The sequence below is a fragment of the Panthera pardus genome, unplaced genomic scaffold (assembly GCF_024362965.1).
Source record: "Panthera pardus isolate Hobbes unplaced genomic scaffold, ASM2436296v1 HiC_scaffold_22, whole genome shotgun sequence".
Taxonomy (NCBI): Eukaryota; Metazoa; Chordata; class Mammalia; order Carnivora; family Felidae; genus Panthera; species Panthera pardus.
The window spans coordinates 30123045-30135628 of record NW_026526788.1 but is presented as its reverse complement, the minus strand read 5'-3'; the positions used below and the strand labels follow the sequence as shown (position 1 = coordinate 30135628).

The window sequence follows — 12584 nt, the reverse complement described above, 5'->3', positions numbered from 1 at the left end:
AAATGAGCCGGGTGGCCCGCTGGAGGCCAGGACCAGGGCCAAGGCCAAGACCAGGCCAGCCCTACTCCATGGCTTGGTAGGACTGGCCCTGGGTAAGTCGATTCCTTCCCCCCTCCTCCCAAGCAGCCACACCTGAAAGTTTGGTGACCAGCCATCCTGGTTTGACCAGGACTTTCCCAGTTTGTGCACTGCGAGTCCCTGGCAAACCCAGATGGTTGGTCACCCCATAAGGAGCTGGAAACCTGGTGCCCACCCCAACCCTCCCTCCCACTCCTAGCTCCAGCGTGGTGTTACCACCGAGAGCAGGGGGAGCCTGCCACTGAATTTCAAGGGCCCTCAAAATAACAAATAATTTACCGAAACCTTTGAGGAGAGGGCCCCAAGCCCCCCTGTCGCCAGCAGAGAATCAGGATCTTTTCATACCCAGGGGGCCAAATTCAGCAGTCTCCTCCCTCCGTCTTTTTCCCCTCTCCAGATCTAATGACAATCCAAAGAGTTCCTGATAGGGTTTTAAAAGATGCTCTTCATTCACCGTCCACCAAGCATGAAAATCCAGCTCGTTTGTCTCCATTCTTCACCCTAAAGGCCTGGCCGGCCTCAAGCCTGCAGCCTCAAACTTGTCACTCACTTTCCACGTCCTTTTGTGAGTTCGCCTTTATTTCATTCTCCTGTCTCCTCCTACGCCCTCCTCTCCCCCTCCTCACTCCATCCCGGCCCTTCCCCTCCACCCTCCCCCGGCGTTCCCCAGTTCCTCTGTCCACACAAAAAAGGCAACAGACCAGTCTGAGAATTTCTTTACAGTCCCCGTGCCCCCACCCCCAACCCGGCCTCTCCTCCCTCCCTGCTTTGAAAAAGTGGGAGCCAAAAACCAGCAGTAGCTCAAAGGGTTCAGGATCCAGGAACAGAATTGCCTCATGCTCTGGCTGGAAATGGCCTCAAGGACCCCTGAGTGCTGACCTTTGGCTTCACAGCTGTGAAAACCAAAGCTCAGGGAGGGGAATAGACTGGCCCAAGGTCACATCCAGAGCTAATGGCAAAGCAGGGCCCAGAGCCAAGTGTCCCAGCTTCTCCACCTGGACTCCTCCATGCAGAATTGATGGCTACTCCTCTGTCCCCATGGCTCTGAATTTATTCCCCTTTTATTTTATGACTCTTAGCTGTCTGGGCCTAGGGGCATAGCTTGAAGGCCAGGGCCATGTCCAGGGCATCACCATGCCCCTTGAATGCCTAGCATGTGATAGGTGTTTGGTGGTGGCAGTGGTGTATGTGTGTGTGTTTGTTTTTATGTTTATTTATTTATTTTAAGAGAGAGAAAGAGAGGGAGAAAGAGAATCCCATGCAGGCAGGCTCTGTGCCCTGCATCTCCCAAACCGTGAGATCATGACCCCAGCCAAAACCAAGAGTCTTGACGCTTAACCGACCGAACCACCCAAGCACTCTGCCCCAGCCGTGGTGTTTCTGATGAAATTCAACTGGAGGAATGTGAGTGCCAGGCTGCTTCCTGTGCTTTGGATCTCTTATCAGCCACCTTCTGGGCTGTGGCTTTGTTGCCAGGCTCAGGGTGTGCCCCTGGGCCCAGGGGAGATGAGAGGGTGAGAACACTCAAGAAAACGGTGTATGTTTCCCAGCCATTTCCCCTCCTAAGAGCAATCTGACAGTGGGTTATGTACTGACAGCAGTTAAGAGAGGGTCTGGCTCTGCCAGTCTCCATGAGTGTCATCTACGTGCCAGACCCCGTGAGCGATAAGAAAAGAGGCTGGCTGTGGAGCCACATGGGCCTTTGAAGGACGGGAAGGTCAGGCTTGACAGCTCATCATCAGTAGAGCACGGCCTCTTCTCTGTGACCTTGCCCACTCCTCTTCCTTGAGCCTCCACTGCAACAGCTCTGCTTAGCCCCCCACCTGCCCAAGCTGGAAACCTAGGTGCCAGCCTCACTTCAGCCCTGTGGAACCCACCCTGGCCTGTCCCTCCCAGCTCTCGTCTCTGGCTCTTGACTGCACTGTTGCCCTAGACACACAGAGGCACCTGCCTGGAGCCTCCTTGTCACCTCTCTTGGTCCAGCCCACCACAGCCATGGAGGAGAGAGAGCTGCTCACATCTTCAGTAGGTTGTGGTGGTCAAGGGCATGGCATAAGGGTGAGTCTCCCTGGGTTCAGATTACAGATCTGCCACCTGCCAGCTTGGTGACCTTAAGCAACCTCTTTAAGCCCCAATGTCATTTGTGAAATAGAGCTAAGTATAGTACCTCTCCCATAGGGTGGTTATAAACGTTAAATATAGGATCTACAGTATAATATATTAAGTATACACTATATACAATATAATAATCTATAAAAGTAGGAGACTACATGAGACCATCAATGAGTGTCAGTTGTTGCTATTATCATGATTATTGTCCTTCTGGACTAAAACAATTTTTATTATGCCCATATATTACTTCAATTATTTAAAAAATTGACCCATCCTGGGGCGCCTGGGTGGCTCAGTTGGTTGAGCGTCCGACTTCAGCTCAGGTCATGATCTCACGGTTTGTGAGTTCGAGTCCCGCATCGAGCTCTGTGCTGACAGCTCAGAGCCCGGAGCCTGTTTCAGATTCTGTGTCTCCTTCTCTCTCTGCTCCTCCCCCACTCACACTCTGTCTCTCTCTCAAAAATAAATAAACATTAAAAAAAAATTTTTTTAAATTGACCCATCCTTTCTTCTTGGTTGTATTATCAAATGCCTTAAAATAGCCAACTTCTTGGCCCAGAAATTCTTCCTAGAGAAATCATCAGAAATTACATCAGAATGTGTAAACAGAGGTATTCATAACAGCATCTTTTATAACAGTGAAAATAAGACACAAAAGAAATGTCCAACCATAGAAGACAGAGTCGATTATTATATGTTAGTTGTATTACTTATATATTATATATTTATATTAGATTATTATATATTAGATTAGTAGATTAATATTTATATCTAAAATTACATTATATATATATATCTATCTCAAAAATTGAGATATAAAAGAAATGTCCAACCATAGAGGGCAGATTAGATCGTTATGTATATCCAGTGGGTCTGTGCCCCATTGAAAACTGTGCTGAAAAAAATACTTGTTAACATGAGGAAGTGTTCACAACATATTGCCAAGTGGAAAACACAAACTGGCTTTTAAGCAAGATGGCAGGCGAGGCAACTTGCAAACTTCTCCACGACAAAATATCTAGAAACTCTGGAGAAGAGCTAATAAGCATTATTTCAGAGGCATAGTATGAAGCTGTTCACACAAAAGGTACATGCATGTTTATGCTTAGGAAAGAATCTGGAAAGACATCCACTGATTTCTTGACTAGACAATGACATTATAGGACTTGCTTTCATTTCCAAATTTTGGTAGTTTTTTGCACGGAGCTTGTATTATTTTCTAATGAGAGGGGAACATTATCGATAATTTTAAAGCTTGAATTAATGAATGCAGTGGTACTTTGATTTTTTAAAAAAAGCCTTTGGTGGGATGGCAAAAATGGCTTCTTTTTTTTTTTTAAGTGTATTTATTTTTGAGAGAGAGAGAGAGAGAATCTCCAGAACTGTGGGAGAATAAATTTCTGTTGTTTTAAGCCACCTGTGTGTGGTCATTTGTTACGGCAGCCCCAGGGAACTAATAGGTTTTTAAAAAAAAAAAAAAAATTGCATTTTTCTGTACCTCTTTACCCAGAGCTCACACCCCATGCCAAGTGTGTGGCAAACAGAAAAGTTCAGAAAGTGTTGGCTTCCACCTCACCTGTCGTGATGGTCAGGGAGCTGCGGTCCAGCTCTGGGCACTCCTGGAACTCCTCAAATGTGCCCAGCCTCTGTCACGTGGCCCCAGGCTGCTGGGAGGACTGAGCTCTTCTCTTCGCTGTCCTGGTTTCTACTGTTTTAGGTTGCCTGGCTCTGGCAGCTGGCCACCCATTTTCTAGCTTGCTGCCCCTGTCACCTATGGCTGGGGAGCCAGTTATCCAAGCTTAGTGGGACCGCATGAAAAGAAGGATAAATGGTATCCAAGTGCAGAGCCATGGAACTTTCCTTTGAATGGCACGCATGAGCTTTGGGTTTTGGACTTGATGTCATCGGGATGATGCCACAGGATGGCATCATCTAGTGGGTGGGGCAAAGACCCCAGGGTACCAGCTGGGGGCTCTCAGAAGTGTAGCTAATTGGTATGAATGCACACTTGCTAAGGTGGGCATGGCGCCGGCCTTAAGGGCTTGTCAGAGGGCAGGGTTTCTAGAATGACTGAGACGGCACAAGACAGATTTGGAGAGGAGTCCCAGAAGGCCACCTAGAGGTGGTGGGAATTTGAAGGAGAAAAGGACCTCAGGACAAAGAGGCAAAGACAGTGAAATAAGCATGGGATTTGAGCCCAAAGCCCTGGATCGAATCCCAGCCCAGTCACTGTTAGCAATTGGTGGATATTTTACCTATATATGAAGAATAGAGAGAAAGTAGTCTATAATAGATTATAATTAGTATAGAGTAGTATATAAGAGCATATAAATACTACGTTTACTCTACTTTTGTCATACTGTGCTTAATATATTACGAACACCTCTCAGTCTTGATGAAATACAGATCTACCTTGTCAGTTGAATTGCTTCCATTTTCTCATCTATCAAATGGTGATTACCCGCCTTGCTCTGTTCTCGGGCTTAGGGGAGGTTTGAACGAGAAAACTTGCAGTACCGCAGATGTGCGTTGGAAGAGGGGTCTGTGTGTGGTTCCCGGACATTTGTCAGCCAGGCTGCTCCGAGGAACTGCACGGGCCAGGGGAGGTGGGGCGTCAATGGCAGGACAGCAGTCTTCCTGCAGCTCGTCCATCAGCACTGACAAACCTGGCCCCCTGAGGGCTCCGGCCTCAGCTGCTGGGCAACGGCAGGTATGGAGCCGGAGCCCCTCCCTGGGCCCTTGGCACCCTCCTCTTAGGTCAACAGACAGAGTGGGCTCTGTCGGCCAGGTGAGGACAGGGAAGATTAATGGAGCAGGTGCAGGCTGGGGCGGGACAATCACCTGGCCGGACAAGGTCCCCCCTGGAGATTGAGTGCCTGACACAGGCCAAGAACCAAAGCCAATGCCATTCGGTCTGGCTTGAGCTTTCAGGGAGGTGGGCTGGAGCCAGCTATGCTGCCGCCCATCCCTTCCCCCCCACCCCTCCCCACCCCCGTCTCAACTGACCTCAGGTGGCCTCATTCAGTCTCCAACATGGGGGACTGGAGAGGCGCCTGGAGCCCACCCTGTGGCACTCGGCTTTAAAATAAATGTTTTTCTTATTTCTTTAATTTCCCAAGTAACTCACTGCAAAAAAAAAAAGTGTAGATTAGCAAAATGCTATAAATCACCCATTAATCTCACCACCCAGAGATAACCCTGTTAGCATTTAGTTGATATTATATCTCTATCTCTACACACGCACACACACACCCACAAAGAGAGACACAGAGAATGCACTCCAGCTTTTGTCCTTGAATCTTCTTTTTACACTTAATATATTATGCACATCTTTTGGTGCCAAAGAAATATAAGTCTATTTCATTGTTTTAATGGCTAAACTCTATTTGCTACCTGAGTGTTCAGGTAAAGTATCACAGTATATTCAATCAAAAATCCCCAGCTGGATATTTAGGTCATATCCGATTTTTCCCCTTTATAAATAACATTGAGGTGAACATTTTTATTATTTCTTTAGGAAAATGTCCCAGAAGTACAACTGTTATGCCAGAGGGTATGTGCTTTTTAATGCCTTTGGTGGGTACTGCTAAAGGGTTGTGCCTGTGTTTACTGGAGCTTGTGGATGGTGCCTCCCGCATCGGGTTGAGGGGGAAATGCAGGAGGAAGGCAGCCTGTTAGGCAGAGGTTGGAAATGAGGCCAATCTAGCATGCACCCCACTGTCCAGGGGTTTCTGGTCCAGCCTCCCGCATGGGGGAGAGAAGTCCTTGAAGGAGCAGGTAAGGAGCTTCGTAGGCTTGGGAATGAGCCCCTAGGTCCAGCCCAGAAATCAGATTGGAGAAGGAGGAAATCTTAAGGGGACATGAAGTCAGAGAAGGCTTCCCGGAGTAGGCAAAATTTCTGACAGGTGAAAAAACCGAGGCTCAGACTATCCAGTAATTGACCTTGGTGGACACAGCTGGTGGGCAGCCAGGACTCAACTCCAGGTCTGTCTGGCCCTGTGGCTCATGAGGCTTCCCTGGGCCAGGTTGCCACCAGAGCTGAGATTACTTTTCAGCATCAGGGTAGGAGCCCTTTGGAATACGACTGGGGTCGTCGGGGGCTGGGGAGTGTGGGATCTGAGGCTGTGGAGATAGAAGGCAGGGCCTCCTACAGGCTCCCCCACCCGCTAACACCACCACCACTGGCCTCCTCTGCAGGGGGCAGCCAGCTGGTGCCCTGACCTTGTGCCTCTGACAATGATTTAACCACATTAGTGGGGGTTGGGGGGAGATCTGTAAAGCCGTCAATAGGGGAGGGGCTTGAACCCCAGCCTCTTGGCTCAGCTGCAAGTTGGGGGTGGGAGAACGAGGACCCAGGGAGAGGCCAGGGGACCTGGTGTTCTGCCTGCATTTCCTCCATGGGTCCACCAGGGAGCCACTGAGCCTGTGCAGTTCTCTGTCTCTTCCCCCACCCTAAGTCCAGCTTTCCTTAGTGCAACCCCAGGCAGCTCTGAAATATTGTCACTCTCCTCTCCTTCTCACGTACAGAGAGCCTGACTGGCTATAGAACATAGCAGAAATCACATTGGCAAGGGAATCCAGAGACATGGGTTCATATCACAGCTTCCCTATTGTCTGTGCAGCGGCCCCAGGGCAAGTGCGCTTAGGACAGGCAGGCAACATGTATGAATGGTAGTGACCAAGCGGAGACTGTGGTCACCTGGAGAGGCCACATACCCCTAAAGGGGCCAGCTGGTACCTAAGTCCAGCTTACTATTTCTATGCAACAGTGAAGACTTAGAATTTTTCAAGAGAGCTGGAAATTCAGATTTGTGTTGTGGAATCTTTCCAATGTTGCCAACCAACTGGAAAAATATTCAAACACAGTAGAGGACAAAAAAAAAAAAAAAATTCCCAGTGTAGCCTTAAGCTAAAAATCTTTGGCCTAGACACAGAAACAATAAAGGCCAGAGGAGCCGCCATTAGATATTGTCTAGCATAACCCTCTTGTTTTAGATGGAGAAACTGAGGCCAGATTGGCCAAGAGAGGCATAACTTGATTAAAGTCACATAGTGAATTAGTGGCCCTGCTGGGCAAGGAATCCAGGCCGTCTGCCCCTGGCCTGTGCCTTTGCCATAACTTGCCTGGCTGAGGGGCCAGTGGGGAGACACTGGGGGTTCTGAGCAGGGAGTGAAGGGAGGAAAGCTGAGCTCCTCCTTCTGTGCCAGGCTCACTTCAGTCCACTATGAGCCCAGGGATCCGGCACCCAGATCCACCATCACTCCCTCTCTGTTCCAGAACTCTGTGTTCAAGACCCTGTGGTCAAATACACAAGGCAGGTAGGGGAAGGGTCTAGCACCCTTGCCCTGTCAGGGACTTGACTGACAAGCTACCCACTGTGGTATATGGCGGGGGCGAGGGGCGCGGAGGGGTGGGGTGGTGATCACTTAAGGACTTACAATAGGCTTGCTTCATAGCACTTATCACAGTCAGCCATCAATGATATGATACCATCTCATGGATAACCTAAGAACTTTACAAACCATACACTTCTCTTCTCCCCTGGTATCCTTTAGGCCATTTTTGTCATATGTTTTCTGATAGTCTAACCCTCCAAATATAGCATTATTATTTTTGTTTTATACAGCCAACTATCTTCTTCAGAATATTTTATACTTATCCACGTGTTTATCAACTCTTGTTTTCTTCATTCCTTTGTGTAGATCCAAGTTTCTACCTGGTATCATTTTCCTAATCCTAAGGAGTTTCCTGTAACCTTTCTTTCTTTCTTTCTTTCTTTCTTTCTTTCTTTCTTTCTTTCTTTTTCTTTCTGAGAGAGGGAGAGAGCATGAGTGAGGGAGAGGAGGAGGGAGAGAGTGAGAGAGAAAGAGAGAGAGAGAGACAGACAGAGAGAGAGACAGAGAGAGAGAATCTTAAGCAGGTTCTATGCTCAATGTGGAGCTTGACATGGGGCTCAATCCCATGACCCTGGGATCATTGACCTGAGCCAAAATCAAGAGGTGGACACTCAACTGACTGAGTCACCCAGGTGCCCCCTATAACATTTCTTACAGAGCAGATCTGGCAACAAATTCTGTCACCTTTAATTTGTATGAAAAAAAAATTTCATCTTCATTTTTTGAAAGTATTTTCCCTGGGAGTAGAATTCTAAATAAACAGGCTTCCCCCCCCCACACACCCCTACCCCCTGCAGTTTAAAGATACTGAGTCACTGCCTCTCAGCTTGCATAGTTTCTGATGAGAAAACTATCTCTGTCCCTGGGTGCATGTTTTGTTGTGGTTTTTGTTTTTTCATTTCTCTGACCACTTTCAAGGTTTTGTCTTTATTGCTGGCTTTCAGCAATTTGATTGTAATATTCTTCAGTCTGATTTTACTGGTGTTTATCCTGCTTGGGGTTCATTGAGCTTCATTCGTCTTTGGATTTATAGTTTACTGCAAATTTGAAACTTTTGCCCATTATTTTTATTCTTATTTTTTGAAGTGAGCTCTATGCCCCAACATGGGGCTTGAACTCACAACTTCAAGATCATGAGTTGCATGCTGTACTGACTGAGGCAGCCACGCGGCTCAGGGCCCATTATTTTTTCAGTGTTTTTTCTGTCTCCACTCTCTCCTTCTGGAGCTCTAGTTTCATGTATGTCAGACTACTTGATTTTGCCCCACAGGTCGCTGAGATTCCGTTGATATTTTTCTTGATCACTTTTTTGTTTGCTTCATTTTGGACAGTTTCTAAGTCTGCCTTCAAGTTCACTGAGCTCACCTTCTGCAGTGTCTAATCAGCTGTTCATCCTATCAGTGAAATTTTCATTTCAGGTACTATATTTCTCATCTCTAGTAGCCTATGTGGGTCTTTTTATCATCTACTTCTTTCCTCATTATGTTTATGTTTCTTCCCAAATCATTGAGCATAAGTGTATCTGTCAGAGTTATTTTAGTAATCCTGAATACTAATTCCAAGATCTCTGGAATTTCTGAATGTATTTCCATTGATTTATTTTTCTCCTTGTTAGGGTGACATTGTTCTGCTTCTTTGCACTTCTAGTCATTCTTGATTGGATGCTGTGCGATGTAAATTTATGTTGTTGAGTACTGGATTTTGGTTATAGTCCACTAAAGAGGGCTGAACTTTGTTTTGGCATGCCATTAAAAGACCAGTATGATCTTTCAGAGGCTTGTTTTAAAGCTTTTAAACAGTAAGACTAGAGTAAGTAGCCTTTATTCTACAGCTAGCTTAGTTGCAATATCAAAATATGACCCTGTGGTATCTCTCATAGGACTTACCTCATTTGTTTCCTTCTCTCAAAGATCACAATCCTGAGTTGCCTGATTCTAGTGTCTAAAAACTGTCATATCATATTTTTTATTCTTTTTTTAAAGTTTATTATTTTTGAGAGAGAGAGAGAGAGAGAGAGAGAAAGCATGAGCAGGAGAAGGGCAGAGAGAGAGGGGACAGAGGTTCCGAAGTGGGCTCTGCACTGACATCAGTAAGCCTGATGTGGGGCTCAAACTCACAAACCACGACATCATGACCTGAGACGAAATTAGATGCTCAGCCAACTGAGCCACCCAGGTGCCCCTGTTATATCATATATTTTGTCCAGTTTTCTAGGTAAGGCCACCCCTGGTACTCCCTTATGACTGAGAAAAGTCTAGAGAGAAACATTTGGAGCAAGGAAATATCTTTCCATTAACAGTTCCCATACAAGGGTGCACAGCAATGAGGACCTGGACAATTTTAGGATCATACCTGTGCTCTGAGGGATGTTCTATTTGACCATCTAGCTACCAGGGGGTGTGGTGCAGTGGACAGAATCATGGGCGGGGGATACAGTTCTTCCCCTTCACTGTAGTGCATTTTATTTTGGTCTGTTCCACATCATGCCCTTCTCCTGATCATGACATCTGCCTTCCTTTGGAGAACTGCTCCTCCCCTATTTTCTATGGTTCCATTTGGGCTGGCAATCACAGTGCCTTCCCCTCCAGGCAACAGTGATGAGTCTGTGACCCATTCCGGGCCAACCAGAGCTCTTAATCTCCCTTCTTCAGTCATTGGTTTAGGGATGAGTACATGATCCAAGCTGGGCCAATCACAACCCTTCCCTAAGATTTTTACATAGACGCTAAGAGAGATAGATTTTCCCTGAGATATTGCTAGTCTAGATTGATATAAGCCTATAGTTTCCTGTGGACACATCTTACTCCTCTCTTCATTTCCACAGTAGAAGACCTCAAGGCAGAAGGCCTAAAAAGAGCAGAGGGAGTCCTGGCCACACGAGTGATGTCCATGTAATCCCAGAGGCCAGCTGCACCTCTGCACTTCCTGTTTATATGAACCAATAAATTCCCTTTTCTACTGGTTTGATTCATTTTCTGTCACATTCGACCCGCCACCCCCCCCAAATCTGACTGTTTACATCCTGTTTGAAGTCTTGTCCCAGGTGTCTTCAAAGTGCACTATAAATATTCTAAGGAGTGCACAAGATGATCCATTGGTGTATGGGAAGAAAATATAGATCCACTGATGAGTAGGGATTTTCCAGATGGAAAAGGGGACATCAGCATGGCAGAATAGCATGTGTGAGCATGAAAACTAGATTCCATCCTCCATGAAGGCAGGGCCAGGATCTCTCATCTTTATGTTTCCCAGCACTGAGCACAGGGCCTGGCTGATAATTGACATCAAATAAATATTTGCTGACCTTTCCATAATACCCAGAGAGAGGTCCATACAGCATTGTTTTGGCGTCCTGTCATAACTTAAAGAGCAATTTCACAAGGTCCAGAGCCCTTGACAACTTGCAAATGAAGGAGGAGGATGTCCTCAAACTCCTTGCAGCAGGAACCCACTCACTGGCACCAACCTTGACCTCCAGATGGAACAGTACATCTGCAGAAGGAAAAGTGATGGCATCTACAACATAAATCTGAAGAGAACCTGGCAGGGGCGCCTGGGTGGCTCAGTCGGTTAAGCGGCCGACTTCGGCTCAGGTCATGATCTCGCGGTCTGTGAGTTCGAGCCCCGCGTCGGGCTCTGTGCTGACAGCTCAGAGCCTGGAGCCTGTTTCAGAGTCTGTGTCTCCCTCTCTCTGACCCTCCCCCGTTCATGCTCTGTCTCTCTCTGTCTCAAAAATAAATAAACATTAAAAAAAAAGACTGATGATGTTGAAGAGAACCTGGCAGAAGCTTCTGCGGGCAGCTCATGCCATTTCTGCCATTGAAAAATGGTGGTGATGTGAGCATCATACCCTCCAGGAATACCAGTCTGTGAGCTGTGCTGAAGTTTGCTGCTGCCACCAGAGCCACTCCTATCATGGGCCGCTTCACTCCTGGAACCTTCACTAACCAGATGCAGGCAGCCTCCCCGGTGTCTTCTGATGGTTACTGATCCCAGTGTTGACCATCAGCCTCTTTCAGGAGCGTCTTCTGTTAACCCACCTACCACCCCTCTGGGTAACACAGACTCTCCTCTGCACTGTGTGGACATTGCCTTCCCTCGCAACAACAAGAAAGCTCACTCAGTGGGTAGGATGTGGTAGATACCAGCCCGGAAAGTTCTTCACACACGTGGCACCATCTCCCGTGAACGCCCATGGGAGGTCTGCCTGATCTCTCCTTCTACAGGCAGCCTGAAGATCCTGAAAAGGAAGAGCAGGCCACTACTGAAAAGGCTGTGACCTGGGGCGCCTGGGTGGCTCAGCGGGTTAAGCATCCAACTCTTGATTTCAGCTCAGGTCACAATCTCATGGTTCGTGAGTTTGAGCCCCACGTCCGGCTTCACATAGCACTGACAGCTCAGAGCCTGCTTAGAATTCTCTCTCTCTCCTTCTTCCTCTGGCCCACCCCCTTCTCTCTCTCTCTCTCTCCATCTCAGAATAAATAAATAAACTTAAAAAAAAAAAAAAGGCTGTGACCAGGGAGAAATTTCAGGGTGAAGGGGCTTCCCTAGCTCCCGAATTCACTGCTGTCCAGCCTAAGGTCTCAGACTGGTCTGAAGGCGTGCGGGTGCCCTGTGCACCCATCCACCCTGAGAAACACTGGAGCACTCAGCCTTCCACTGATGACGGCTCTGCAGCTCCCACTGCTCAGGCCACTGAATGGGGAGGAACAACCGGAGTGCTCTTAAGCTGTTCTACAGACGCTTAAACAGAAAAGGGAAATATGATCAACGGAAAATAAAATTTCTAAAAGGAATGAATGAATGAATGAATGAATGAATATCTGCAGGGTAAACAAATGAATAAATATGCAGAGACAAGTGGCATTTAGACAAGTGCTTGTAGTGGGGTGTAGGCTACAGAGGCAAGAGCACGTGGTAGGTGAAGAACAAAGGTAAGGTTTGGTGACGGAAGGGCACAGAAATCGTTAGCAGGGAGAGGTCGATGCTAAGATTTG

The 12584-nt window shown here is 47.2% G+C and overlaps 1 pseudogene; it reads left to right on the top strand.

Annotated features, from left to right (window-relative positions):
• Positions 1 to 4807: 4807 nt before the first annotated feature.
• Positions 4808 to 12335, top strand: LOC128779056 (40S ribosomal protein SA-like; annotated as a pseudogene).
• The last annotated feature ends 249 nt before the right edge of the window (positions 12336 to 12584 follow it).